This window comes from Hermetia illucens, chromosome 2 (assembly GCF_905115235.1).
Source record: "Hermetia illucens chromosome 2, iHerIll2.2.curated.20191125, whole genome shotgun sequence".
In the NCBI taxonomy this organism is placed as follows: domain Eukaryota; kingdom Metazoa; phylum Arthropoda; class Insecta; order Diptera; family Stratiomyidae; genus Hermetia; species Hermetia illucens.
Window position 1 is genome coordinate 144,656,771 of NC_051850.1, and position 24,396 is coordinate 144,681,166.

Sequence of the window (24,396 nt, forward strand, 5' to 3'; positions counted from 1 at the left end):
GGTTGCCGGGTAAATTTCTAAAATGTAGAAACACTATAAACTGTTATTAACGTTATTTGTGCAGATATCGAAACCGGATGTATTTTGAAGCCTAGATTTCGTAGAGATGCATTACTGTGATTTTTTCAGACCTATTACATTTTTTAATGGCCATATTTTGAGCCCTCACTCCCCTATGTTTCATCAGATGTAAAATATGAAACCAGTTTCGAAAAGTACTAATTGAGCCCTTTCATTTGATACCCACATGGGCACATTATATGAAAAACAATTTTGCACCCTGCATTCACATATGTATATATGTATTAAACTTAACACAAAATGGCGCCACTTGCTGTATGTAAAGGGGACAATAGATCACACGCTCTTACCAATTTTCGTGACAATCGGTCTAACCGTTTCCGAATAAATCGGGTGTGACAAACAGACAGATATCGACTCGATTCGAATAAGGTTTTGTGTTTACACAAACCCTTAAAAACGAATAAATTTTTCTCTGTGCATCTACAACCATTTCATTTGCAACAACCTTCCAATTTTTCGGTAAGGGAAAGTGTGCTATCATTTTTTCGTGCATTGTTGTAAATTTCCTCACGGTCGATAAGATTTTTAGATGTTGCAACATTTGAGCTCTGAAATATAAGATAAAATGCATCTTTCTTTGCAATTCCACTTTTGCCAGGCAACATCTTTGAAGCATTTGATATAATAATAATAAACAATCCTAAAACAATGAATACGTGATCATCATAAAGGAACCCATTTCCAGTCCAAACGATATCACGGCCAAGGCTTTATCTGCAAGCAACCGCCATCCCCAGACGGCCCAGATCACAGATCATTAGACTAATAAAACGTTTTTCCACAGAGAAATGATGAAGACATAAACAAGGAAAACCCAACTCGTGGGATTTTAAATGTAATTAGTGAGAGGCGCCCTGAATGGAGTTCATTTATGGCGTCGGCAGCCAATCCAAGTCCAAATGTATTAACAAATCAGCCACTGACGCGTTTCCACAGATAATCTTTTATCTCCTATTTTTCAAATCAGTTTTACTTAAACACTTCCGAAACGTTAATGTTAACCAACGCAGTAGTTTTTCCTCTTTGTATGGTTTCGTGACATATAGCGGGGAAAAGTCATTATAATCCTAGGCGCCTTTGCGTGCAGAGATGTTGGTGTTGGGTGCAGTTTATAAATTCCAGTCCTCCAACTGCAGCGGCATTCCATTCGGTTATTTGACCTTGGGGCGGTGAGTGCGGGGAGCTCAGTTGAATACAACGAAGAGTTGGCGGTTACAATTTCTTTATTTCGTATTTCTAAAGAAGACCCAACAATCATGGGTAAGTTTCCCTTGTTTCAGAGCCTGGTTCAACGGTGCCAATATTTTATCATTTCTTTTTGTTCAGCTTACGGTGATTCCCCCCGACTGTTATCCTGTTTGCTGTTAGGTGAACTTCCTCAATATTTTTCAGTGGACGTTACTTTTGATGTCGGGCTGTGCAAATATTTAAACAGGAGAATACAACAATACAACACAGGAGAGCGGCGCGACCAGACAAGGAAATGCTAGACAAAAGGGATCCTTTTTGTTATAACGCCGCGCCATTTCAGCCAGGTTGCGCTAATTTGTGAAATGACTTCATGGGGAGTTTCCAAGCCATGGCAAACATTTCCAAACAGAATGGTAAGTGGACGAGATAGTTTTTTGCCTTCGAAGTTTCTTAATAGTTTTTCTAATTACGTAGGTGGTTTTTCGGGTGCGTTAATTTTAGTAAAAGATTCCAGAAAAGTGCAGTGATGTATCCGGGAAGGCAGTCTGGAAAAAGCGGTGTCTCATGAACAGACCCGTTAACAGGCATTTCCAGTGCATTCGACGATTGGCGGAGAACCCAAAGCAGGTATGTGGATTCTACACAATGTTCAGGATCGTTATGAACGTCCCGTACTTCTGGCAGTTTTTTGCAAGATTTGCTTTGTGAAAATTTTCCCCCGTTATCAGAAGCCGTTTAAAAAAAACGTGCTAAGTCTAGGTGTTGTGACTCCGTTTCACCGAAATGTACAGGAGCGACAAAAACATGCATAATGAACCATTCCACTGTTTTGTAAAGTACACTTTTGAACTTTATTTAGTTATTTATATTTTTTCTTTAATGGACACATTTCGTACAGAATTCTGCCCATATCAATACGAATATACCGAGTTGGCTTAATTTCTCCAAAAAAGAATCAAGTACATAATTAAATTGAAAATGCAAGTAGATACTCGAGTAATTCAGGTAATTTAATACATATTATGTACACAATTACGGGGATTATGGTACAGTTGTCTTCAAGTACTGCAAATTAGAAAACTTGGGATTGATTGGCAATCTTCCATTGTGTAATGGCTCCAATAAATAAAAATCCTTCGCATTGATGGCGGCTTTCTTATATGGAAGTGGCTCCAGCTTTCGGAAGTTAGTTACTTAGTTTAGTGTGCAGATTCTTCATTGAAGAAAACCTTGCCAAGGTGTTTTCGTCTGAGATCTGAGGATGCCGGGCAGCTGCATAAAAAGTGCAGGGCCGTCGCCTCCTCCTCACATTGGCTGCACATAGCCGAAACCACTACCCCAATCTAGTTGTGTCCCGTTTTAACGGGCTTTTAAGGGGGTCATCCCCTGTGAAGGCCGTTTTTTTGCCTTTCTTTGAAAAATTATTTTGGAGGACTGGATAAAGATAGAAACGTGATTTTTTCACCATATGTTCACTGATATCTCTAGTGTATGTGATAAATTTTTCAGCTTTTAAACTTAATTTTTTGGTTTTTGGTGTTTTTCTACGGCTTTTTTATGATTAAAAAAAATACGACCTGTCCGATTGCAATTATCCTAGTTTGCGGACCGTAGAAATATGTATTAAAGAAGTCGTGAAAATTTCAAAGAATTTGATTGGATAGATTTTGAGCTACGGTGGCAGCCGATTTTCAAGATGTAGTTTCGAGAAAAACGCATTTGAAAATTTAAATGTCATTATCAACAGTAAAATTTTAACTCAGCATTAATCTGCTATACCTGGTCCATAGAGAGTACCCTCCGTTTCTTCAAAAAAGTCTTGTAAGGCCGATTGTTGCTCTCTGGTTTCAATTCTGGCTCTTTAAGAGAGGTCAGTCGATCGTCGTTCGGACCGCCAAATTGGCGCTTCATTTAGGCGGTCGGCATAAACCTGACATATGTGACCAAGTTGACATCCCATTGTCACTAGGATTTTGAGAATGCCATTGAGTCCTTCATTGAAAATAATTACAGCCAGAAAAGTGGCTATTTCTACATCCTTGGCCCCAGAATGAGGGTGTTTAGGAGCGAAAGTCCAGATCAATGCATTTAACGACTCATTGTTATTCTGGGTCTCTGCTCCTAAACATCTGTTCAAGAGATCATCTCGTGAGAAACCTCCGTACATTGGTTTGATGACTGTTTGAACTTCTTCAGTCAAAGGTGCCTTCTCGTGGTGGAAACTATCCAGTTCTCCTTTAGCTTTGCGCCATTTGCACCAACTGTCCTCGCCTGCTGGACAATTTTGATGCTAAGATTTTCGCCTGTAGAACATTTATGGAAGAAATTTCTTGCTTCATTCCTTCTATCGAATTTGCGTGTCGACGAATAGCTAGCCCAAAAAATGTAGTGAGGTCGTTAATAACCTTATCAGTAAGTTTTCCAGCCCCTTTCCACCAATGCCTTTGTGATTCTTCTTTGCATTTCTAAGCCGCGTTCCCATTCTTTTCTCGACAAGTCCTACGCATTCCTTTTCTACTACTACGTATATTTTATTATTTGCAGAAATTAGCAGAATTACCGGAGAAAACTCCAGCAAAATCCAATATACAATACTTTGCTGATTTTGATGCGTCCTTTTTCTTCTCTGATAAGTATTGGTAGCCATGAAATACTAATTTTTTAGTGCGAGCATGACGTTGAACGTTAAAGCCCCTCCCTTCGTATGATCCATTTAAAAAAATCACTGAACACACAATCAGCACAATACCTACAACAAAATATAACCGAGTATAGCTTGGATGCCTTTCAGTGCTCACTCTAGACTGGATTATCCTTTTTATTCCAAACAGCAAATAAGTTTAGACAATTGATTGGTTTTCCATCTTTTTATATTTATACCAGTGTTCGAATTTATAAGGCTCAGGTAAAAAACTACCAGGTAAAAAAAGATTCCATGCTCTTTCTCATCGAGTACTCTAGCCGCGGCTGCAAACTCCTTGCCTGTTTAACACTATAATTTCTGAACGACTCGGAATATCGGAAAATCCCTTTGCCCACATATTCTCCACTATATATAGATACAATTCATGGAAAAAAAATCGATTTCTCCAACCCGACACACGGGATGACCCCCTTAAGCCCTACTAGGGTTTTCATGGCTCACTTCTTAATTATTGACAAGAGACCTTTTTGGAACGTCGTAAGTACCCAATTTAATTAGAACCTCTGTATCGCGGAATTGAAGGCGTTTTTCACATCGCAGGTTGTCACTGCGCAGCATTTATTTTATTGGAGTGTTTCTATAACTAAGCCTTCTTTCAAAATCCGAATTGATTCCTAGAGATACCACCTCCGTTTTCAACAATGGGAAGTAATCTGTTGTAGATTATTTATTCAAATAATTGGGGCAGTATTATTTAGAAGGCATATAACCCAAAAATTTGTTTGGCTTTGGAATGAGTATTAGCTACTGCTTCTTCCACCGTCTGAAAAATGTTCCTTCTTTAAGGTATGCGGAAATATTTCGAAAACACATGTGATACAATTATGAATCAAGAACCCTTTCACAGAAACTACCAAGCCGAAAAATGTGACAAAATCACGAAGCTGCTCCTAAATGATTCCTAAGCGTGAAAATACCCTTTATGCCGATATCTGTCCAAATACAGCTGAGAATAGCATATTTCTGATTTATTTTCTTTTTGGAAATTGGCTGAAAAATTCCCCTAACTTCACCCCAAAGTCATTAAATACTGCAGTAATATAGACTGGAGCGCTACGCTGTGACGGCGGAATCTCACTGGTGTCAGAAGGATTTGTACCGTGACTGGATGTCGGATATCAATTGATCCAGTTGTGAATAAATACCCGAATGAAATCATGATAATACTCAGGACCGAACACAATGCTGACCACATTGACTCCTTCAGGGTACTGGAGTCCTGTGGTGTACCATTACAATTTAGAATGGAGTGCGCCAAGACATACGAAATGCAAAAACACCGTATGTCCAAATATTCATCAATAAGAAATACACAAAGTCGTCTATACCTGGAGTACCAAGCTACCGCTTTTCGACTTCTTTATGGATAGAGGTGGAAATCTTAAAGGTTGCATCCATCTGTGAAATTCTCGCCCACTAAAACTATCATCATTTCGCAGGGAGAGCGCTGTTGTGTGCCACCATAGTTTCCGGTCTGGTTCCAGCTCTTAAAGTTTCTTTTGGACCGCGGCATTTGTGCGTTTTCCGTCATCGAATTCGCTTTTGACCTCAGCATTTCGGTCTACGGAAGATAACTGGTCCTCGAGTATAGTGACGCATTTAGGACAGTCGAGAGATTCGTCCAATATGAAGGGATATACATACTTTCAATAACCACATTGTCTCATAAGGAACGGCACCAGGTGGTAATTCTATTCTGCGTACCTTCACTCAATTGTTTTTCAATACACCAGACCGGTTTAGCGATTCCTTCCAAAAATATTCCACTGTTACACTCACCTCCCCTGAAGCTTCATTGTAGTGGCTTTCCGAACGTCCGCAGTCAGTTTGGATTGTCTTTTCTTCCTTCTCATTCTGCCGATGATATATCAAAAATTCCAAATTCATTCCCCTTCAGTTAAGCTCAGGCACGAATTGGGTCTAGCAGGATGGATTTTATCACCTCTGATATAATGAGTTGGTTACTACATTTTGGCTCTTGAATATTAGCAATCAGCCTTGCTAGAAATGAACTAGTTTTTACTGCTTCTATCGTGCATTGTCCAAGTACCCTTGGAGCTTAGCCGAACATCCCTCATTATCACCAAGCATCTAATCGATTTTGAGATGATCTCGTGGCCACCACATCAGATGCTGACAACATTGTTCTCCTGCAGTTATTAATGAGCATCGCCTGGGTTTTTTCATCCACCAGAACCAGTTCCATCATTCGTAAACATACTTTGATCGTAACTACAACCACCGCTAAAAGATCCGCAAAAAACCGATTATCGTGAACACCTCTAGTACGCAAATGCCAACGCTTCATCTTATTTTGAGGAAAAACTATCATCCACTCTTGTGCCCAATTTCGGAGATATAACTTTCGATTAATCAAGCTAAGCAGACTCAGTTTAGCTAAAGGGCCATTAAGCCAGCCCCAGTTGGCCGAATTAAAAGGACTCTAATGTTGTAAAACAAAACCTTATTAAAGTCGACTTGCTGTCTGTCCATAAATGTTACGAGCTAAGTACAAATGGGACAAATGACCATTCAAATATGCTTATATAAGTAATACACAAAACCTTTCATACATGAAGCGTTCAGTTTCCCGACTTGATTGTTTTTGTTTAGGGATTGAGAGATCATTAATCTACGTCCACTTGGTGTCGGGCTGGCCGGGAACACTCCTACTCTGCACGGTTCAAATGTCCTTATGAACCATCGGACCTGACCTCACCAACTTTCTTGAAGGCTTTATTGACGGATATCTGAGTGTTTAGAGCACAAGGCTGTCGTACGGAAGGTCGCGGTTCAAATCTCGCTGGTGGCAGAGGGATTTGTATCGTGATTTGACATCGGATACCAGTCGACTCAGCTGTGAATGAGTACCCGAGTCAAATCAGGGTAATAATCTCGGGCGAGCGCAGTGCTGACCACATTGCCTCCTACAGTCTACTGTAGTGTACCGTTACGGTCTTGAATGAAGTGCTCTAACACACTTCAAGGCCCTGTTCCAATATGAATTGTTGCGCCAACGATTATTATTATTATTTATTGACAATCCCATTCAATCCCACCCACACATATGCCTTTCCCATCCTTTGTATGGCACTCTGCCCTATATCGCTAAGATAGATTTGTCAGCACAACACAAATATATTACCTCGAAGAAACTTTGTCCATTCGTTCCATTGTTAGTTTCTACTTTCTACCTCTCATCTCTTTTCTTGATAATTTCTTGAATTTGCTTTCTATTATAAATTCTCCATCTTTTACCCTACTCACAGTGCACATTTTCGGTTATGTGCCCACGTCCCCACTTTTTGGATTTGTAACCCATAATTCCTTCTCACTATAACTACAGTCTGTAGACTGTAGCTCTTCCTACCTCCCAATCTCTTTTACAAATTCTTCGCCTTACAACTTATTTATTTTTTATCATTTATTTTTATAATCAACATTTTATTTGTTTCCCTTTTGTGAGACTGATTACCATCTTCTTTGGTTTATCAATCTCCAAATAGTTGTTATCTGGTGTCTTCTCACATTATTGTATTGTTCTTCCCATATGAGCTTACTTACCTATACGGTAAACCTGGAAGAGCTATTCTATTGAGCTTGTAGCTGAGAATAGTAAGCGCTAGATCCTGAATATCATGTGGAAGGTAGACACGTAGTTTACCACAATACGAGAGCAAGATGAACTGATTGTTTTTCATCGGTAATTGCATAATGTAAGGTGATAGTGTCTTATGATGTCTCAGATGTCTATCCCAACACAGTGTCAAGAAAAATCTCTTGACTCTGCCTCGGGACCCCTTCACAATTCTTTCTCCTTCTTATTATGATCAAGATTCTTGATCCATTATAGCATGGTTAAAATGAGAAATATGATCACATTGCCGGCTTCTTTTTTCATATCGTTCTTTGTCCCTCTTAGGGATGTTCTCGCTGTTGTGTTCCTTGATTATGACAGATCGGACAATTTCACTTGTCCTATCTTGTGCACAGGAAAATGAGAGTGGTTCTCTACTCCCATTTATGTTCTTGCACCCTCATGATGGCTCACACTAGCAATATGCATATTCCCTCTCTCCAGATAATATTCTACTGGAATATCTATCATCCTTGGCCCATTTATCCATACCAACAATAGGCTATCACACCTCTCTATGTGGTAGGCATATTCCCGGACAGCCTGGAATATCCCGAAGCCTTCCTTAAAATTCAAATCAAACACAAGAATCCTTACTATTTATAGTCACAAGATATGTAGTATCATCATGGAGAGGTATCTTCTTGGCCTGTTTCTTTTCTTTTATTTCTTTTCTTTCCTTTCTTTTATTTCTTGATTCCTTTTTTCCTTTTTTGATCTTTCTTCTCCTTTTTTCCTTACTTCTTTATTCCTTTATTTCTATTTACTCATTTTCTTTATTCCTTTATTTCTATTTACTCATTTCTATTTACATATATGTAATCGTTCTCTTTAGTTTTACTTCTATCCTAGTCTCATAACTACCCTTCACATAACATATATTCCTGCTTACACTATTAACGTCTTCTACTCCTATCCGGATGTCCTTTACCCATCATACACTACTTCACCTCTCCATATTTACCTCACCTCCCTCACTACTAATGACACCAAAGCCTCTACTTTTTCTACCTCTAATTGTTAATTAATTAATAATTATTATTAAAACCTACTAACTTTTATTCTTATACACATCTCCCTACACTAACGTTTTATACTAACTTAGTTTAATATTTTTTCAACCCCCACCCACAGCCTTAACAACATGGAACCCTACTATAGCAGCAATACCCCCTCAAAAACCAAGAGATGGTATTCTCATGAAATACAAAATGCCTTTGTCAATCTGACACACAAAGATGTCCCTAAGGAAATCAGAGCCCTGCTTAGTTTTGGTCCCAATTTTGCCCCGGAATTACCAGAAGATAATATTGGGGATATTAATGACATCATTAGCTTAGCCATTGGTGACAGCACCAATTTTATGGACCCACCTAGTTACTATACCTTAGGAGACAAGATTGAGAAACTCAACAGTTTACTCTCATATCTTGAAAACAAACCTCCTGTGAGTAAGGATATCAAACATGAATATTATGTTGAATACATCAACAAAGCGAGAGCCAAGTTGGAGAAATTTATCCAAAAAAACCCCAATCTTCTTATTATGAATGCGGACAAAGGCAATATCACGATTCTTATTGATAAAACTACATATCTAAGAAAAATTGACGAATTTCTCAATACAGGCATAAACAAGGGCACTTTCATTAAACACAATGAAAGTTTCCTTGGACAAAGATTAAAAGCCCTTATCAAAAACAAGATCAGGAACAATACTAGTGTCATCCAAAATTATGAAACCACCAAAAAAGCCTTCTTGAAACTCACAAGAGATTCGCACAAGAAAATCCTTCCTTACAAACAACATATGGATCGGAGAAAGGACATCATACTTAGAACCAAAGAACTCTATAGAAATTCTTTGATGTTAAGAAACCTTTTGAAAAATACGATCAACATTGATACCACGAATATACCTAGAATGTATGGATTGATAAAAATTCATAAAACCAACCATCCTCTACGCCCCATTGTAGATACTAGAAATAGTATAGTCGGCCCCATTGCTTCCTTCATCTCCAAAATATTGACTCCTTACGAAAACAATTTTTTCAATATTAAAAACACGGATAACCTCATAGGGAAATTGTCTAGACTCAACCTAGAGGAATTTTATAATAAAGATAGCATCATCCTTGCATCATTGGATGTTAAGGATATGTTTACCAACATACTCACTGTAGCAGCCAATAATTTTGTGATCACTAAATTTAGAAAATCTATTGAGAAAAGATGGCATATTAAGGCTGATGAATTGAAAAACATCATGCTTTTTACCATGAAGGAACTTAATTTTTTCCAAAGAAATGGACAAATTTTTAAACAAACAGGAGGTCTAGCTATGGGAAGCCCCTTAGCACCCATCATGGCAGACTTATACATGGATCACTTGTTTGAAACATGTATGAAAGAAATGATGAACTATGGAGTGGTTTGGATACACAAATACGTAGATGATATACTCATCATCTCCACCAAATATGGAATTACAAGGAGTAAGGAACTTCTGGAAAATACAGCGAGGGAAGAGAAAACTATCTTTCAAGATCCTGGGACCATTGAATTTACCATCGAATATGAAGATATTCACAGATCTCTGAGTTTTTTAGATGTCACACTCACTAGATCCCTTTCGTACAAAATTATTCTTAACGCATATCAAAAAGATATAGCGTCAGATAGACTTCTCCACCATAAGTCTAATCATCCACACATACTTAAACAGAATGTTGCCATACAGTTCATCAAAAGGAAAATACTAGCAACACACCCTGGATTTCTTGAGTATACACTCAAAAAAACATACAGAATACTTAAGGCTAACGGCTACCCTCTTCGATATATAAAAAACTGTATGATAAAATCACTGACTGGCATTGCCACTACTAAATATTGGCCTAATATGGACAACATTAACATACTAGAACATAGAAAGTCTATCTTGAGTGACATCGCGGATCATAATAGACCCATAAGATTTACAGAAATGACCAACAAAGTTCTAACAAAAAAACCTCCAAAACGCTTACTACTACAAGCAGAAAGAGAATATATTATCTCTAAAATAGATGATGAAAATCTATGGAGGGAACAAGAAATGGACAATTATACAATAGACTCAAATAGAACTTTGAGAATAATACGAGACTACCTCAAACATCAAGATGATATTAATGATGGAACCCCCACTTACAAACCAACATTGGGAGTTCGAAACGATACGCCAAAACGATGGCTATCAATCCCCTATTTAGGTCAAAACAGTTTCACCATACGGAATATACTTAATCGTTACAAAAACAGGAATAACATAAGTTTTCATATCCCCGACAATAACAGGAAACGGATCTACACACACAGCAAAGATAAGATATCTAAGCTTAAAATATGGAACATCATAGCCAACATTGATTGCAATACGTGCAACCATACATACATTGTGTTAATCAAAGGTAAACACAATTTAGAGGAACACATAAAACACCCACACTCGATATTTTCTAAACACTCTCAAGTTTCTGGACATAATATGGAATTTAAAAACGTCAAAATAAAACGCATCAGACCAGGACAAAACCCACATATCCTTATGAAGATAGTTGCCAAATCACACAAAATTAACCATCCAAATAGAGTCATCCAGCTTTTCATACCCAAAAACTTAGAAATATACAAAGCTATTGACATCAGTCTTGGTAACACCCTGGACCGTAAAATATGGCAGATACAAAGTTTTTACCAAACAACCTCTCAATCAAACGACCCCTCACAAAAACCATCAGACTAATTCCTTGCTTCGAGTTTCGAGATCCGTCAACAATGATTATTCACTTCAACATACTAACTAAATTCCTACCAATTAATACATCAACATAATAACGTATTTGTTACTTATTATACACCATCACTCTACTTCCCATGTTTATATTTCTATTACCATAACATATCATTTAAGATAGTTGTATACTCACTTATCCCCTGTCTTCTACCTAGCTTCCTTCTCCTGATTCATTTTTCCTCACCTTTAATTTACCCTTCTTCAACTTTATTTCACCCTTCTTTACCTTTATTTCATCATACCTTTTTTCCGGTACTTTCAAATTTCTCTTCCCCCACACCCCCAACCTAACTCCTTTTTCTTCCAAATCCTACTTGTTCTCTTCAACTATATCAGAACATAACGAGTAACTACTATAACAAATAACTATTATAATTTATAACACTAATACTTTCCTACTAACTCACATTAATTAGACACAATACCTTAGTTGTTAGCTCATTACTTATTTAACTAACATTACTCAACTGACTAACACAATACCTCATTACTTAATTAATTAACTTACATATAACATATACTTAATTTAATTAACCAACTGTAATTGTTCCTTTTGACAATGGTCAGTATGTTGTCCTCTGACCATCAATTTAGTAGAGCACTGACTAATCTGACTCCGTTTTTACATAGGCAACATGAGTTCACTACAACAAAGACGTCTCAAAAGGAGGAACATAAGAATCAATAACTACCTCCAGAATAACTTCCTGACAGACATTCTTAAGACCAGTCAGGAAGAAGGTCTGATTCAAATCTTGAAAGACCAAAACCCCACTACCAGTCCTCCTTCCAATACAACTGATGAGCAATATGAGGAAATTTACAAAATATTTGCCAAATTGGCGCAAAAAGCAGTATTCAATGACAATAAGAAAATCATGCAACGGATAGGGACTTCCATCTGGGGTACGATACAACCTATACCTCCATTAAAGCTGATTCCATGGAGAGGGTTTAATCTAGATGTACCTGATTCTGATGTTATTTATAAGCTCGATTTTAACATCAATGACTCATATATTGACAATGTTTCTATACATGTCAAGAGATCTCTAGACACTCTAATTGAAGGATCGGACATTTTTTCAAATAAGCATCTTAAGAATCACTTCAGAATCTATGAGAAATACAATGACGTACTTGAATATTCATCCAACACCAATATTAAAATTATATTGGACAAATACCATGCAGAGACCTCTCGGCAATTAATGGATGTCATATACATTAATAGCGATGATGATGAGGATCTAGATGCCATCCCTAACCCTGACAATATGATTGATCTAGACAAATTTACTTTGATTAAGTTTACCCTAGAACACCCGAAAATCTACGTACCAGTAGATGGGGTACTTAAAGAAATCAAAGAAACTATTAAAAGGGAACAAAGATCCAAAACATCTACCTTCTGTAGAAGATGTGAGATACAAACTGCCAACGATCTTGGCAACAACGCCCACCTCACTATTTCCAGAATTACAATTACGGAAGAAGAGAGAGAACACATGCTGAGAAGTATTGAAAAAGCAAAAAAACTACTGAGGTAGTTTCAGATTTCTTGACGGCTAATAGTGTGGCATCACACAATAACAGGATCTATATCTTAGAGAAACAGAACTTTTTTCCGTCAAATATTGTTGGAAAAAGACTCACGGAGATCTTCATCGACAGCATTATCAGGGAGTCTAAACCCACCCTAGAAAAATATGGTACGGAACTAATCATAGCAAAAGATAATGGAGTTTTATTACTTGTTAAAAAAGGCAAGAAAAATAGAACCAAAACCATTGAATCTTTTCTCAACCACAAAGCCACAGAATACATAGAGAAGTGGCAGGAAGAAGATAACGAAAAAGTTATCTATGAGGAGTTCTCTGAAAAAAGAGGCTACAACAAGTTCCAGGCTACAACACTAAACAATCATAATGCTATTGAATTCGACAATACCATTATTGTGGTTGGGAAAAGAAACTTCCATAAAGTGGGGCTCACAGAAATTCCTGAATTCAGGAAAGTCACGATGACTCAGCTGAAGGAGAGAACAGACCAACATTTTTGGGTCTGCTTACTGAGGGACAGGATGAAAGAAGTCTTTCTTAAGAAGGCGAAAATTGTAGCGAAAAGAGCTAATGAGATAAAAACAATCATCAATGAGAATCAATTGATTTTATAACTACCACCATTAATATTTTTCTTGGATTTAATGTTTAATTTTTAATTGACCTCAAACATAGGTAATTAATTTCTCCTACTATATTTAATTTGTTTAATTTATTTTACTTGGCCCTCAATCGAAGGGACTTCATTTAATTTTCCCCTACAATACATTATTTTTCATTCAGTCACACACATAATTTTATTACAAGTTTTTCTTTTATGGATTCTTATTTTCATTCAACTACACACTTAATTTTTATTCAACTACACATTTATGAATTTTTACATTTGCGAATTTTACATCAAATTGATTGATTTTCATTCAACTACACACTTTATTTTTATTCAACTACACATTTAAGTTATGTACCCCTACATTATTCAAGTATCTTTTTTCATGTTTTATCATTCTTATTCTTAATTTTTGTATTTTTGATTCCTTTAACCTTTTAACTCTTCAAACTCTGGTTTTTACATCTAAGTTACAACCTATCTATCCTGTATCATTTTCAATTATTTACACATTTGTTCTTGTATTTCCAATTTTATTTCTAAATTTAATTACTATTGACTTCTATTAATGTGTTTTCCTACCCCTTTAATATTATAATACTTTAAATAAATGGTTTTTAGTCTACCTTTGTCTTTTCTTCTACCTTCTCTTTCAGTATCTCTTCTACTTACTTACGATTTCTATAAACTTCTTCACTTTCGGTTTCTTGTCTTCTAATTAACCTCTTACAGTATCCCCATCCCGAAAATTATTTTTCTTTCGTTTTTACACAACTGTTTATAAAGCAATATCACCACCCTATCTTACCTATTGGTACACAAGATCACTTATCTTTACTTAGTGTTAACACATCTCACTATATCTTATTTTTCTAACAACACAAACTATATCTTATTTTTCTAACAACACAAACTACTGATCTCTAGCAATTTTTAGCTTAATAGTAATTTTAAACAGATTATAATGAATTTTTTTAAAGCCTACTGATGAGATCCTGTGGGAAGGATCGAAATACGTATATAGGCATCCCATTTCTACTAGCTTCTTAATTTTATTAAAAAAGCTCGCCTAGCACACGGTTTGATGAGGTCTCACGCTTATCTACTGATCTATTGACCTAATAACTCACTAGACATTAATGTCTTACATCACTTAGATAGATAGATAGATAGCTTTATTAGTGTAAATCAATTCATGTTCAGATACAATCAATATTTAAGTGATACAGACTAAGTCTTTTCAACTATGGTAAGTTGTGCAGTATAAACAATCTTAATAAGTGCAATCGCTTCAATTCTCAAAATTCCCTAGGAAAATTTAAAAAAAAAAACCTAGCTTGCAACTTACGACCTAAACTTACATCACTTGTGTCTGAGCTTATTCTTATATTCCTAGCTTAGCAACGCTCATCAGCATGAGCCACTTTTAACTTTCAAGTGCATCCTCTCCTTATATATGCAACTTAGATGTACTCTCTGATCAACCATGATAGACTTATGATTGTTCCCTTACTTTTAGTTGTTTCCTCTGCCTCTGGGTGTGGACTTACCTTCATACCTTCTTAACCTCATACCTTCATACCCTCAGTGGTCCCTACCTTTTCTTTTTCTTTTTCTTACCTTTATTGAGTTAATTTCTACTTTTTTGAGTTAATTTCTACTTTATTTCACTTAATCCATTATCCTTCTCTATTATTTGGTCTTTATATAAAAGCCTTTATCTTATTGTATTATTTTTTATACATTATTATTTTTCTTTACCCATTATCCTTCACTATTATCTGACTTTTATATTAAAAACCTTAACTATATTTTCCTTGTTTCTTTTTTCTTTTTTCTTTGTTCTTGATAATTTCTTGAATTTGCTTTCTATTATAAATTCTCCATCTTTTACCCTACTCACAGTGCACATTTTCGGTTATGTGCCCACGTCCCCACTTTTTGGATTTGTAACCCATAATTCCTTCTCACTATAACTACAGTCTGTAGACTGTAGCTCTTCCTACCTCCCAATCTCTTTTACAATTTCTTCGCCTTACAACTTATTTATTTTTTATCATTTATTTTTATAATCAACATTTTATTTGTTTCCCTTTTGTGAGACTGATTACCATCTTCTTTGGTTTATCAATCTCCAAATAGTTGTTATCTAGTGTCTTCTCACATTATTGTATTGTTCTTCCCATATGAGCTTACTTACCTATACGGTAAACCTGGAAGAGCTATTCTATTGAGCTTGTAGCTGAGAATAGTAAGCGCTAGATCCTGAATATCATGTGGAAGGTAGACACGTAGTTTACCACAATACGAGAGCAAGATGAACTGATTGTTTTTCATCGGTAATTGCATAATGTAAGGTGATAGTGTCTTATGATGTCTCAGATGTCTATCCCAACACAGTGTCAAGAAAAATCTCTTGACTCTGCCTCGGGACCCCTTCACAATTCTTTCTCCTTCTTATTATGATCAAGATTCTTGATCCATTATAGCATGGTTAAAATGAGAAATATGATCATATTGCCGGCTTCTTTTTGCATATCGTTCTTTGTCCCTCTTAGGGATGTTCTTGCTGTTGTGTTCCTTGATTATGACAGATCGGACAATTTCACTTGTCCTATTTTGTGCACAGGAAAATGAGAGTGGTTCTCTACTCCCATTTATGTTCTTGCACCCTCATGTTGGCTCACACTAGCAATATGCATATTCCCTCTCTCCAGATAATATTCTACTGGAATATCTATCATCCTTAGCCCATTTATCCATACCAACAATAGGCTATCACACCTCTCTATGTGGTAGGCATATTCCCGGACAGCCTGGAATATCCCGAAGCCTTCCACTCACTGTTATACTTACACCCAGTTTTCCCACATTCTTTTCTTCATTTCTCATATGGTCAAATTTCCTTTCTTTATTTATTAGCTCATGAGCTAATGCACAATTATTTTCCTCAAACATCGAACCTCTCAAACGTTTTTCACGCATCATTTTATTGAAGAACCCTTCCTTACAACTTTGTCTACACAGATATACATATCCTGGGCTTGTTTAACCAGCCCTAACTATAACAATATATTTCTTATCACTTCCTTTTTGGTTCAGAGATCTGCCCAATAGATAAGATATTACAGACACAGAGTTGGTACTGATGGTTATTCTTTCCATACGTATACACTATACCATCTTCTTATCTCTCTATCTAGAGATGGGCAAAAAATAACCAAACTGTTAAAAATAACAGTTTCTTCATTAAAAACGAATTAATGGTTTTTTCAATTTTAAAACAACAGCTACATTTTTCTGCCTAAATAAAACATGAAAATGAAGCGGTAACGTATAACATTTAACGTATGACAAAATCAACTGTTAACGATAACGAGTGGAAAGAAACGTTTTCTGTTAAAACTGTTGTTTTTAACTGTTATTTTTCTTGAAAAAACTGTTAATTAACGTTTTTCAAAAACAACAGAAACGCCCATGCCTATCTCTATCACACAATAACCCTCTAATTAACACATTAACCTTTCCAGTGATCTCATACGGTGTGTTACTCATCTCCATCGCCTCTATTCCTGATCTTTTTGATCATCATCACATTTTTGTTATGTTCCCAAAAAACTTAAAAACTTAAAAACTTAATATCTGCAGAATTCTCCCACAAAGAATAGCAACACACAACAAATAATTTTCCTTGGTTATACCATAATCTTTAAACCTTCCACTTATTAATTGATAAGATTTTTCCCAAATATTTTCTCACACTCACGTACTTGGTCCGTTTGTCTGCCTACCCCCAATCGGGGTTACTGGGTTAAGAATATAATTTATTTTCCTTACATACCTCTACATGCAAGGACTCCACTCTTTGCTAACTACATGACGATCTCCGTCGCTATTGCTATTCTTACTGAGCTTTTTAGCTGGGATACATGGACCAGGGGTCCTCTGGAACATACGGCTTTAACCCTTTTTAGAGTTTAGGAGTTCAGGATATATGATGTTCTCATTCATAATTTTTATCCAACTCGCTGTTTGGATAGGGTCCTCTGATCCATGTCCACCCCAGGGGGACCATATGTCATTATTGACAACTTGGCCACTCTCCATCGTATTTATCTTAGGAAGATTTGTCTCCTCTTCCATTTTAGCATGGAATAAACCCGAGATAGTTCTCAAGTTCTTTTTCATGAGGTATCCTGGTGTGGGAACTTTTATCTTTTTCTGAGCTTTTAGTTGGAACACTTGTCGTTTGTTTTCCTATTGTATCGCCTTTATATCTTTTTAAGATTGAGGTACAACACCTGTTGTCCCACATACAATCGTTATATTGGTGTTCTGGAAATGCTAAGCGGGAAGTGCTTGTCCAAACAATTTACTGATACTCTACTGGGGTGTCAAGTTTTTTCCTTTCTTTTATTGAGACACACAGCTGATTAGTATGGAATTTGTATCAAGGATAGCCTTGTTACACCTACAACATCGGTGAGTTGGGGTCAGGACTGAATTTTTGGGATAGATTCTGCACTGCACCTCCCTCCCTCTGGCAACATTGTTGTTGCTGAATGGAGATGTGTTGTCTTGGATCACCCTTCAGGTGCCTTCAACTTTCTGAGAAACCAAAAAATATCTGAGTGTTTAGAGCACAAGGCTGTCGTACGGAAGGTCGCGGTTCAAATCTCGCTGGTGGCAGAGGGATTTGTATCGTGATTTGACATCGGATACCAGTCGACTCAGCTGTGAATGAGTACCCGAGTCAAATCAGGGTAATAATCTCGGGCGAGCGCAGTGCTGACCACATTGCCTCCTACAGTCTACTGTAGTGTACCGTTACGGTCTTGAATGAAGTGCTCCAACACACTTCAAGGCCCTGTTCCAATATGAATTGTTGCGCCAACGATTATTATTATTATTTATTGACAATCCCATTCAATCCCACCCACACATATGCCTTTCCCATCCTTTGTATGGCACTCTGCCCTATATCGCTAAGATAGATTTGCTTTGTCAGCACAACACAAATATATTACCTCGAAGAAACTTTGTCCATTCGTTCCATTGTTAGTTTCTACTTTCTACCTCTCACCTCTTTCTTTTCCTTGGTACCCACCCACATCCGTCAATTCTGTGCCTACTTTTACCTTTCGAAAGATAACGATTTAAGACATATCTCCCTACTTGTAAATCCAAGCCGATCATTCCTTTATCCTTTTCAACTTTTTCTCTTTTTCGCACTATCGAGTATTTAATTCTCCATTATTCCAGATCCGGAGGCGGTGAGGAAACTGCCTATTTTCACAGGTGTTTTCTCCGGTGTAGCTCTTTTCGGTAAAGAGGCTTTTCTCTTGACATCTTGCTGGGAAACCGAACATTCTCCCGTGTACCCCAATATCGCACATTCCCTTTCTCATCTACTTTATTGTTTTTGTCCTAGGGTGTCCACAGGTGCCTCTTATCAAAGCCCGTTTGATGCGATGCAATAAATATTCCTCTTCTTGATTTCATATGGTTCATTTATATGTTCAAAAATGGTAAAAATGCCTCTCTAGTAGCCCTAGGTTCTTTCACAAGGATTTTTGCCTGCCGGCAAGAGTCCAAATTTCTCCACTCGGCCTCATGAATCCTTGCAATTTCACTCTTCAGAGTAGATGGTCGGATTCCGAGAGCTAGTTCTGGCCCCACCATTGTGGATCCAGACCCTCGGCAACCCAGTCTGTCACCTTCATTACCAGCGACGTTAAAGTGCCCCGGCACCCACATCAGGAATGTTTCGTTCAGTCGACCAAATTTCAGCAGCATCTGATGACAACTCCACCCCAACTGGCTTGATATGTCGTTGCTATTATGGCTGATAATGCCGCCCGACTGTCGGAACAGATTCGAATGGTACTACCTCTCCATTTTTGCCGAAGACATTCTTCTGCTGCCAATGAAATGGGATATATCTCTGCCTGGAATATGGTCGTAATTTTCCGAGGAGTCGGGCCAGCTTTTGAAAAATTGCCACTTGAAATGAACATTGCCATCCGAGTTGTACTGCAAAGCCTGTACGCCTGTTACCTAAAAAAGTATGTAGTTAGCCGAGAAAACCGTGTCAAATAAAAATAGAGAAAGACCTTCGGATCACCCTTTAGACGGCCAGTTAGTACGCCTTTATGAGTTCTATTTGCTTGAAACTTTAATAAAAAGTATGCGTGAACTCGGAAACATCGTACGGCTAGGATCTTCGTGCGTATTTACATCATCAACGACGCAACATCCGGTATCGGATCTGGGCTTGTCTTAATAAGAAACTCTAGACATTCCGGTTTTGCGCCACAGTCCACCAATTCGATATCCCTAAAAGCTGTCTGGCCTACGCCATCGTTCCATCTCAGTCTGTCTTCTTTTTCTACTATAGATATTGCCCTTATAGACTTTCCGGGCTGGATCATCCTCATCCATACGGATTAAGTGACCCGCCCACCGTAACCTATTGAGCCGGATTTTATCCACAACCGGACGGTCATGGTATCGCTCATAGATTTCGTCGTTATGTAGGCTACGGAATCGTCCATCCTCATGTAGGGGGCCAAAAAATGTTCGGAGGATTCTTCTCTCGAACGCGGCCAAGAATTCGCAATTTTTCTTGCTAAGAATCCAAGTCTCCGAGGAATACATGAGGACTGACAAGATCAAGATCTTGTACAGTAAGAGCTTTGACCCTATAGTGAGACGTTTCAAGTGGAACAGTTTTTGTAAGCTAAGGTGGCCTGGGTGGGTTCCACCGTGCGCGAATTCCATCGTCATAGCTGCTATCGGTTGTGATTTTCAACCCTAAATAGGAGAAATTAAAAGAAATTAAAGGTTTCAAAGTTGCATTCTTCTATCTTTATTCTTCCCGTTTGACCAGTGCAGTTTGATGTTGTTGGTTTTTTGGTCTGAAATAATAAAAAAAACTTTTTGTTTCTTTTTCGTTGGTGTATATATTTATTCCTGCAAATACCGATATTTCGGGAACCACTTGTTAGTACTGATGAAGGGAACAAGTGGTTCCCGAAATATCGGGTGTTAGCACTGATCAAGGGAACAAGTGGTTCCCGAAATATTGGTATTTGCAGGAATAAATATTTACATCAACGAAAAAGAAACAAGTTTTTTATTATTTCAGATAATTAATCGTTGGAAACATCACATAAATACACACAGGTTTTTTGGTTTTTGATGCTGACGTTGCCACCATATATTTTGTCTTGCCTTCATTGGTATTCAGCCCAAGATCTTGCGCCACCTGCTCGATCTGGATGAAGGCAGTTTGTACGTCTCTGGTTGTTCTTCCCATGGTGGACTTAAAGAGGATCGTACTCCTCGCATTTACCTCAGCATCACGGATCACATTTTCAAGGGCCAGGTTAAATATTATGCGTGATGGGACATCCCCTTGTCTTAGACCGTTGTGAATGTCGAATGGTCTCGAGAGTGATCCTGCTGCTTTTATTTGGTCTCATATTGGTCAGAGTCAGACTTTCGTCGGGATACCAAATTCTCTCATGGCTGTATACCAGTTTTACCCTAGTTATTCTATAATTGCTGCACTGTGTGATATCTCCTTTTTAAGGTTTTGTTTGCAATGTGGAATGTGAATGGGATGATTTCTTTAACGGACCCGTTCTCAGAAACTACCCAATCGAAAAATCTGTAAAATTCACGAAGCTGCCTCTATATTGGTGTCAAAGCTTCAAAATACTCCTCATATCGATATCTGTCATCAAATTAAGTTAATAATAGTATATTACCATATTTTGGGGAAAATTGAGTAAAACCCTCCTTAAGTTTATCCCAGAGTTATAAAAGTTGGCCGTAGTATAAAATATACTATGAAGCATATTATCCCCAAGTTTGATCAAAATCATACTATTACTAACAAAGTCACAGTAGCTCAAAGTTGCCTTTACCGTGTAAATTTACGGCAACTGAATATCATTACCACACTAACGTGGGTAGTCAGACATGCTAAATGCATATACATAACGGGCTACGTACAAATGGGATAGTTCTTCACTCAAATATACTCACAGAAGAAGCAAAGAAAACCTTTCATACCTGAAGCGACCAGCTTCCGGTTTCCCGACTTGTTTGTAGTCTATTCAGAATAGATTGTGTTTTCCCCTTTTTCACCCCGAAAAAAAGACAAGTTGATGATAAATTCACAGCTGAAAAAAGGAGCAAATATGTAAACAGAAGGAACACTTTTTTCACGAAATTACAAATCAAATCAAATTCAGAGCGGCAATTAGCCTGCGTTTTGCCGATCAAGTTTTTTAGCTGAATCTTCGCTGGGAAACACGCATACACCCGTCCAGTTGGCCTCTAGATAAGTATCTTTCGTTTTACTCGGTTTGAGCGCAGGAAATTTATTTTGTCACGACGTACACTTCTCGTACTTTTTCGCAGTAACGTGTGTGCAGATATCAACAAAGCGTTCATGTTCTTACGTTCATTGATCCGCTTCCACGTTTCCGCAGTTAGCCAGGTATTGTAACGTCCTTCTGCGAAATAGCTAACTTCACCCGGATTAAAGGCAAAATCACTTTGATGACAGCCTCATCAATATTTTCGGGGGATTTGATGATGGTTCCTTTCAGGACTCTTTTGTTACGCGCATTCAGAAGACAACTCCTAAATCTACTGTTGATCGCGATATGGTCGGTCTAATTAGATATATGTACGTTACCGATCAGTCGAAACGTAACTTATCTTACCGGTAAAGTGGTGGATGTTTATAAACCTTTCATTATTACAATCAACAGGGCTATGTGCCCCAATTACATGCTCGAGGAAGGTATTGTCAGAGCCCGCCTTAGCATTCAGATCACCACCACAATCGCAATGTCCCCTTTATGAAACCTCTCCTAAACTGCGTGTAATTGCTCATGATTTTGCGGTCAGGATCATGTCTAAAACCGCGTCCGGTAGTCGTCGGCTGCATTCTCAAAACAGATCCGTGTCTGCTGCCACTTGACTTTCCAGAGTGCCATCGTATAGAGGAGTACCAGTAAAGGTGAAGTTATCCGACAATTTTCCGTTTGCCACCTTTTACGACAATCGGAGCAATACTTGGGAGTGTATTCTTGAACCGCAACCCTGGTGAAGTAACTAATGTGTCAATCCTGCTAACATTTTCGCGCCAATCATCTGCAATTTGGGTAGCACTATCACCGAGCCATTGAATTCCCGATCCTTATTCTGTCTAGAATAGATTTAGAGTAATGGGATCATAAAGAGCATATTAAATATTCAGAGAAAATGAAAGGATGATAATCATAAGCTTGCCTTAAATCGTTTTTACTAATTTTCCACTAAACAAACAATTGAATTCGATTACTTTGCAGGGAAGCAACGAGTTCGTCTAATGAAGTTCCTACGAACCTTATATAACTTCCAGAACGAGGAAGAATTTGAATGATGATCGTCGTCGGTGGTAGCAGTATTCATGAACGACCGAAACAGACAATCCAAAGCAGGAGATAAGGTCAGACGTTTTAATTTTTCTAGAAATATCGCTCTAGGTATAAAATCAGGGGGCGGTTTGCATCAGGATTTAGCATTTTATTAAAAAAAAAAACTAAGGAACCGCAATATGGCTATGCAGTAGAGATAAAGAATGGACTTTTGCTTTTCATTTGATGGCGATAAAAACACTATTTGAAATTTATCAATATATCTTATATAAATTTGCCGCCCTCCTTTGTCAACATGTGTCGTCCAGCTTCAGATTTCGTTTACGCTGCTCACATATCGTAATCTGATTTGATATAAAGTTCTACAAATAATTTTTAAAGCGGTGGCGAATATCTATATTCCTTGTATTGATTTGATATTTCATTAATTCATATCCAAATTATCTAGTTAAGTTTAAGTTCATAAGTTTAGGATATAAATATTAGATTTTTAGATATCTAAGGTAAGTGATTTGGATTCTTGTACATCTTCCACTGTATCCTATTCAACAAATCGAATTGAATGTGTCTTTCGCTTTCGGACTGCTTGAAATTCTAACTACTGCATTCCTCCGCCTATTGACTATGTGCCTATTTTCGCTATTTATTGAAGTAAACTATCAAAAATTATAGAAATACCAAAATAGGAATGAAAACTATTAAAGTGCGTGCTACTACTCACTAGAATATACGAAATAAGTTAGGAAGGGAAGCGAAACTGATATTTCCTGCAATGCAGACTGTTTTGAACTAGTAGTATTTGTAATTTATATTTTCTTACCTTTGAGTTTGCTGTGTTCTATCATATTTAACCAACCAGTCGTTTCGAATGCTCTGCAGCTGTTTTAGGGCAAAATGCTATAGCAACGGTAATTGTGATTTATTGCGATATATTATCTAATCATCCACTTCTCTTAGTCCTAGTTGTGGCTGGTGCAAATCCTATGTTCAATGCCTTCTTTGATATTTATGTTTCATTCTCTCCTGTGGTTGAATCATTGTGTGTCGATGATATTCTCGTTTTGTTTTGATATAGCGACATTTTTAGGGGATTCGTGTTATTTAGGTAAGATATTTGAAAGTCCCTCCCCAAGCCAGGTTTGTTAACATTGAAACATCAACTACCTGATGCAGTGCAGTGCAGTGCAGTGGTAGAAAAGTAGATAGACTTATTTAGCATTATTTTCAAATTCCTGTTTTGGACAATTTGAAGTCTTTTTGTGTGACGGGGCGCAACATGCCACTTTGGAGAGATTATAGTTTGGATTATCTTTTAAAGATCAATAGTTTG

At 37.4% G+C, this 24,396-nt stretch overlaps 1 long non-coding RNA gene across 1 annotated transcript; it reads left to right on the forward strand.

The window, feature by feature from the left end:
* The first annotated feature begins 1,417 nt into the window (after nt 1-1,417).
* On the forward strand, nt 1,418-23,187 carry LOC119649902. Its single transcript, XR_005249215.1, has 3 exons — nt 1,418-1,688; nt 1,750-1,902; nt 22,998-23,187. It is a non-coding gene; the product is annotated as an uncharacterized LOC119649902 (long non-coding RNA).
* The last annotated feature ends 1,209 nt before the right edge of the window (nt 23,188-24,396 follow it).